Genomic DNA, 7685 nt, shown 5'->3' with positions numbered 1-7685 from the left:
CTGTGTGTGGAAAACACGGTGGAGGAGGTTTGTACAATGATTTGTTACAGCGTGGCCCTCAGCAGGCCCATTATCTGCCAATTTAGGACAGTTCACTTCCTCGTCAACATCCTGGTTTCTGGCAAAATCTCTGTCTCATCCCTCTTTGTCTCATTATGGGAGCTGCTTGTCAGGTTAGGTCAGAGAACAGGAATAACTGATGAGCAGCACCTCCTTCTCCACTCCTCTGCCGGGGTATGATTTGCAGAGGTTGGATCATGGATAAAGAAGAGAAGGAGGGTCTGAGCTGCACATGATATAAGTACAGGGTTTTAATGAGAGCCTGGATGGAATATCATCATCTTCTATTTATCTGTCACTCATGCTCGTTTTTTACGGTGCACCTCCCCCACAGTGAGATAATAAGAGAGCTTGGGGGCGAAGTCAGGGTTGAGAGAAAAAGGAAGAGAAAGGGAAGAGGTTGTGAGGGATGAAGGTGAGGGGGGGGGGGGGGGGGGGGGGGGCATCGCGAGTGAAGCTTATCACTTATTTATTGGCTGTAAAATGTTCCCTCTGTTTTGTTTTCTGGTTTTACTGGCCAAGTCTGATTTTCCGCAAAATATTTTTAGATTTTTCCAGGGGAGGGGAGGTTTAATTACAGAACTACAGTTTGATCCATGATTGGAGCCCAAATAGCCTCGTCATTATTCACTGCTCCTCCTTATCAGTGTATGTGTGCTACTGTACAGGTGATATTCTAAAAGAGGTGATATTTAATCCATATAAATTATTATACAGCTAGTTTCATATAAACATTACCATTTTTGAGACAAAAAGGACTACAGACAATATCTGCCGTTAGTGCCAACCTAAACCTGGCAGTTATTACAATTGTGTTTACAGTTAGGTGTATGCTCAGGTGTCGGAGCAAAGTCACAGTGTTTATTCTGTATTTAGGGTAAATAGGTTATGCGCTGGCAGCTGTGCTCCGTTGCAGCAGGTGTGTTTGAGCTGAACTATATATGCAGGAATACAACACAGCCCGTCCAGCAGTGCCTATGTGTGGGGATCTGTGCAGCTGTTCTTTATATGCTTTTTGTCAGTTGGCCAGGATGTGATAGAGTTGGTTACCGGTAATCTTTACTACTCTGTCACATGCTCCTTTAAAAAAAAAAAACGCACGTAAAGCCGTTGAGCAGTGGTATATAGCTTCAAGCAGCTCATGCTCACTGTTGAGCATGGTGGAGGATGTACGATGCTTTGGGCGTACTTCTCTTTTAAAGATCCATGGGACTTTGCTAGAGTGCATGACTTTAAAAACCATTAAAAGAGGGCTTTATTAAAAAATATGGTAGCCTTTACCAGAAAACTAGAAATTTATCATCATTGGTTCTATAAGCAGGATGATAATCAAAGCATATAGCTAAAACAACACACAAATGGTTTGTCAGACAAAAAATCAACCTTCTAGTTTGTCCACCTCAGTCGGTAGACCTAAATCTTATTTTAAATCCTGTCCAGTGAGAGGACCCAGGATCCTAAGATCCTTCTCTAGGTTGATAAGCTTCAAAAAGATTGCAGAGAATATATGCATTTCCCATTTACACATTAACATGCCTGATGTAAAGTTCACAAAGTTCATTTTTATCGCTATCCATCCATTTTCTATACCTGCTTTTTCCATACTGGGTCGCAAGGGAGCTGGCGCATATCTCCAGCAGTCAGCAGTTTTTGGGAGGAAGCTGGAGTACCCATAGCATGCATGGGGAGAACATTGAAACTCCATGCAGAAAAACCCCAGGCCAGGAATTGAACCAGGACCTTCTTGCTACAAGGCAACAGTGCTACAAAATGTGCCACTGTGCAGCCTTATTTATCGCTAATCATTTGAAATAAATCTAATCTGAACAAAATTGTTTTTTTCTACATCAAACACAGATTCACACAGGTGTTTCAGGTCTATTTAAAAGCTTCCTCTCTTCGAAAGAGGGAACTGTAAATTCTGGTGTCTCAGAATTTAGAGGTGCCCTGGAAACACAAGTCTGATTTTCTTTTTCCAGGATTGTCTATTCATTTTCCTTTTGCTTTGGATTTTAACTATACATGTACTGACATAAATGCACACCAATTAATGTTGGGATTTTTCTAACTTTTCAGTGTAAGATTAGGGCACGGCAAAAATCTAATTGTATTCTAAGGCATTTTACACATCTTTAAGGGGTGCCAGGAGATGTGTCCATATCTCAATAGCAAAGCAAGTTTCAGTTCATATAAAAACTTTTAAAAATAGCAAATATAAATAAATGCTTACACGAGCCAGGTAGAAAAGAAAAATTAAGGGCATAGCAGGCTCCAAGTAGGCAATTTCTTCAAATTGTCTTTTAATGACTAATAGACTATAGCATGGACCATACCAGTGGGAGGTTACTCATCTGAGGCATGATGAAGTATGGAGGGAGGGGGGGCTCTAGATAAATGTGAAGGCCCTCTGATTTTGCTCATACGGGAGACCTTATGATTAACACAGGAAAAACAATGAGTTAATGAGGAGGAAAGGATGGATTGACAGATATGACAAAGAATGAGTGGGATTAGTGTGAGTTAAGTGGGAAAGGCGATAGTTGAGGGAGAGGGAGGATGACTGAGGGGGAGGTTGGGAGGTGGTTCAGGGAATGAGACAAACAGTGTTGGGTGGATGAACACTTCTTTGAAGAGTCCTATAGTTCCAGTATTTGTCACCTTTCACCTGGGATCACTCAAAGCTTTTTTTTACCTTGCTCTGCTCTTCATACTGTAAGACACTGTGGACTGTGGGGCCCTATGTACATGGTGTTGCCTTTGTATTTTCTCAGTTTGCCACAGGTAAACTCTACTCTAAACTGCCAGTAGATCTCACAGAGAATGAAAGAAAACATGATGCACATAACCATTGAACCCTGATGTCATGCTACAACCACAATGTTCACTGTATTTCACTGGGTTTTAAAAACATAGCTGTAAATTGGAAGGAAAAGGATGCATAGTTCTGAAAATGTTTTACAAATAAAAATCTGAAAAATGTGGTGTGCATTTATATTCAGCCCTCCTGACTCAATACTTTGCACAACCACCTTGTCAAGTTCAGACAGACTGGATATAGAGTGTCTGTGAACATAAATGTTCAAGTCTTGCCACATATTCTTGATTGGATTTAAGTCTGGACTTTGACTATGCCATTCTAACACATGAATCTGCATTGATCTAAACTGGTGTTTCTCAACTCTGGTTCTCAGGCCCACAGTCCTTCATGTTTTAGACGTGTCTCTGCTCTGGGACACAATCCATTCAAATGATTGCAATACCTTTTCAGCATGGCATCATTTCCAGAAGAACTCTATTGATTATCCATTCATTGAAATTAGATGTGTAGCAACAGGGAAACACCTAAAACATGCAGGACAGTGGGCCCTGAGGAGTAGGCTTGAGAACCACTGATCTAAACTATTCTATTGTAGCTCTGACTGTATATTTAAGGTCCTTGTCGTGCTGGATGATGAACCTCTGCTCCAGTCTCCAGTCTTTCACAGCGTCTAACAGGTTTTCTTCCAGTTTTGCTTCAGTGATTTTCTTCTCACATCACGTCTTGCATGCCGGCCAAAACGTTTCATTTTGGTAAAAAATGGTATAAATGCTTTTACAAGACAAAAGTGAATTTTATGTCACATGTTAAGTTTTTCTCTTGTGATGTTGAAGATTTCAGGCTAACGTACTTAATGCATCCCTCTACAGTACTGCAGTAGACAACAGAGGAAGCTGGGGTGGACTGTATGAGGGCCACATGTAAGGCAAATGAATCTAAATTCTGCTAATATGGAGGGGGGTTTTACAATGAAGCGGGTGTTAGTGGTATTGGTCTGGACACAGTAACACTGACAGGAACTTGGACTCAAACAGCATCATGCATACAGAGCGACCATTCATCAACCATTTAGGATTCTAACCCTCATCTGCTTTGAAATCTGTGCCAAAACTCCAAGAGATGACCACAGAGCGAGCCCACATCAAACACAAAGATCCATAGCTAGAATGTATTGATCCTAAGGTCTATCTTTGCTGATGGAAATCATTGGTAACATGAACCAGCCCTATGTCCTGTATTTTAAATTTCAGCTTGGGAGAAACGGGCAACCGTTGCTTAAAATGAGCCAGTGGAAATGTGTTCATATCGTGTGAATTATGAGTATAGAAGACACTTTGGAGATATCTTGTGCTCAATGGCTGTATATCTTTTTGATACAGAGCACGAAGCGGTGTTAGTTGTTGCCATAGTAACTTCGGGATGCACGAAAGTGAACCACTAGGGCGTCGGAAGTAGAAGCTAAAAAGTATTTCTTTAAACTTTTTGTGAGACTTCTGCAGTTTGTTAACAGCATCTGCTAGGAATGTGTGTGTAGCTTGTTGAAACATGTAATTTTTAGTATCAAAAGAACCACGTTTTGTACAGTACGCATAGTGTTTATGGAAAAAACATATTTCTATTTCTAAGTATGCAAAAAGGCACAAACAGTGAAGTGAAAAAGTATTTGACCCCTTACGGATTTCTTCTGTTTTTGCTGATCAGACAAGACGTTGGCAGGTGAATGGTGGAGGCAAGATTTAATTCAGGGTAAATTAAGGAACTGACATAGTGTTAACACTAAAAACCAGGACACAGAAGCAGGTTGAGAGCAACACAAGAACCCAACCATGAACAAGAACAAGCAGAGAGTTCAAATACTGTGGTGGTGGAAACCAGGTGAGTACAATCAGTAGAATGAATCAAATTGAATATTTGTAGAATGACAACCACACTTCTTAATCACTTGTTTCTCTTTCCGTGGCAACAGTCCTTTCTTTCGCTTTTCCAAATGGTTTAAAACCAAACGAATGAAATGATGAGCCATATGCAGTGAATCATATTTATGCAGAATTTATATTTTAGGAATTAAAAAAGCAACTTCTGGCAGAAAGGAAGTTTTAATTCCTGTGTTATTCCCAATAGGCTTTGTGGGACTTTCCAGTCTTTGGTTAAAAAAAAACACTTGGAAGAAAAATAAATGACTCAGGGTGCCGTGTGACTCCCCTAAATATCTCTGTCAGTGGTTTTACCAACAATGTCGTAACACAGGTGATGGATGGATAGTATCTTCTTAGTTTGACGCTTTTATAATAGATGCGACACTACAATTTGCCAAAATAATCAATAGAGAGTGACAGTTTTTTAGGTTCTCTGTATCACAGATACCAAAAGTACTGCTCTGGACATAAATATAACCTCCACATGAAGGTGAGGGCACGTCGCTGGACTGCAAAACCCTCATACCCAAAAAAAATGGTTCAAATGTTCCCAAAACACTCCCTCAGCCTGCTGTGTGCCAGCCAGATGTGGTTTATGAGTCAGAAAATAAGACGCAGTAGGACCTGCTCTCTGTGAAGGTGACATTAACTGGAAGATTGTAATACACTGATTCCCTACTTGTCACATGACATTGGTGCACTGTGATTGGCTGACAGGAAGGATGGCAGCGTTGTTTGCAGACAGTTGTCATTAAGGGCATCACCCACCATGACAGCACCACAGGACTGAGTGAGGACAAATTTCCCCACTGCTGCATTCTGATTCTCAATATGCACAAATAAACTCTGGATAGTCAGGTGCATTAAAATACCTTTAAAAAGTAAAAGTTCAGTATTTCAAGTCAGAAAATGAAACTTATGTTCAAGTGTTTATTTCAGTTAATTTCGATGATTGGCTTACAGCTGATGAATACCCAAAATTCAGTTTCTCAGAAATCGAAAAAATTAAACAAGACCAATAAAATAGTGATTTTTAATATAGATATAAAAGATTGCCCAGCAAAAAGCATGTGCACTTACACTCTCTACAGTTGTTCAGGGCTCCTTTAGCATCACTGCATCGATGCAGTGTAGCATGAGGTGATCAGCCTATGAAGCTGCTGAGGTATTCAGGAAGCCCACATTGCTTTACTAGGGGCCTTCAGGTCCCCTTCTGTGGGATCTGGTGTCTCTTATCTTCCTATTGAGCATATCTCATAGATTATCTGGAAGGTTTAGGTCAGGTGAGTTTGCTTGCCATTCCAGCAGTGATACTGTGGTCATTCAAGCAGATACTGGTAATTTTGTGTGGGCAGCTACCAAGTCCTGCTGGAAAATGAAATACAAAATCTCCGAAAGGCTAGTCAGCAGATGGAAGCAGGAAGCACAGGGCTTGCTCTCCTGCAAGGTTGTTTGTACCGCTGAGACTATGAATGTAGATGATTCACTGTAATTGGATAAAACACAATCTGCCTTCATAAAGATTTAACGCATGCGTCTTCTGATTTATTCATTGTTGTCGGTGGAACTATCATCAGGATTTAGCAATCGCAGTGACCCAAATGAGGCTCATCTGAGAATACATTAATCTGAATGAACTGATGAGATTAATGTAAAACAGTGAAAGCACCTGATGGCAAAGGCTATTTAAACTCAAATACTTTGGTCCCAATGATTCAATTTAGTTCTTTTGTAAGGAGGGCATCAAGTAAACTTTTCCAGTAAACAAATAGAAACAAAAGTAATGAAATGAAAACTCAACCTGATGCACACTGCTTATTATTCTCTAGAAATTTCTAAACCAATATGAGAAATATTAGAAACCCAGTCCCAGCTGCCTTGTTTGGATTTCCTGGCATTTGTTTATGTGCCTCTTTTAAAGAAAGCAAAGTTAGAGGACGATTACAGAGAATCAAAGGGATCTCATTGTACAAACTAATCATCTAAAACTGGTTAAACTCTATCCTGCTAGAAAACACCCAAAAAACATGAAGGCTCCACCTCTGCACTTCACAGTTGAGATGGTGTCATTTAGCTTGCAAACATCTTTTTTCCTCTAAATTTAACAAATGTCATTATGGCCAATTTTAGTTTTTTAGTTTTAGTTTTATCAGAGCAAACATTATGGTCTTTGTCCTTAAGGGCATTTTCAAGCTATATTGTGGCTTTTTATGTTGCATTTGAATAAATGGCTTTTTTATTTCTGAATGACTTTTCCAGCCCATGTTGGTACTGGGCTCATTTCACTGTAAATAATGACTCCGTTAGCAGCTTCAGCCAGCATCTTCATAAGGTCTTTTGCTTTTCTTCTGGGGTTGAAGCACACATTTTGCACCAAAACACTTTGCTCTCTGGCACACAAAACCCTGACTTCCTCCTGAAAAGTTTGATGGCTGGACATGTCCATGCTGTTTATACCCACATATACATTTCTTTGACCGGATGAACGTGAAGCCTTCAGGTATCTGGATATTGCATCCAAGGATGAACCAGAACTCTGTAGGTTAAAAATTCTCTTTCTGATATTTTTGCTGATTCTTTAGTCCCTAAAATAGGAAACATTTAGTCTAATTTAGTTAGATCGTGAGGGAAAAACTGTGTACTCATATTCGATAAATCAGAATGTGTTCCAATGAGGCACGTTTGTCAGATTAAAAGCGCCGTTTGAAAATATCTACTGTTAAGCGGGTATTACACATAATTGTCATTAAACCCACATATGTCTTAAACATGTTTTTATTGGTCTAACAATCTAATTTTAAATGTCATGTTTTAATTAGCTGTAAGTGGAAACGCAGAAAAGTAATAAAGGCTTCAAAACAGTCTAAGTAATCTATACCACACTCAGTGAA

This window comes from Girardinichthys multiradiatus, chromosome 22 (genome assembly GCF_021462225.1).
Source record: "Girardinichthys multiradiatus isolate DD_20200921_A chromosome 22, DD_fGirMul_XY1, whole genome shotgun sequence".
NCBI classification, from domain to species: domain Eukaryota; kingdom Metazoa; phylum Chordata; class Actinopteri; order Cyprinodontiformes; family Goodeidae; genus Girardinichthys; species Girardinichthys multiradiatus.
Note: the sequence above shows the minus strand (reverse complement) of the source record.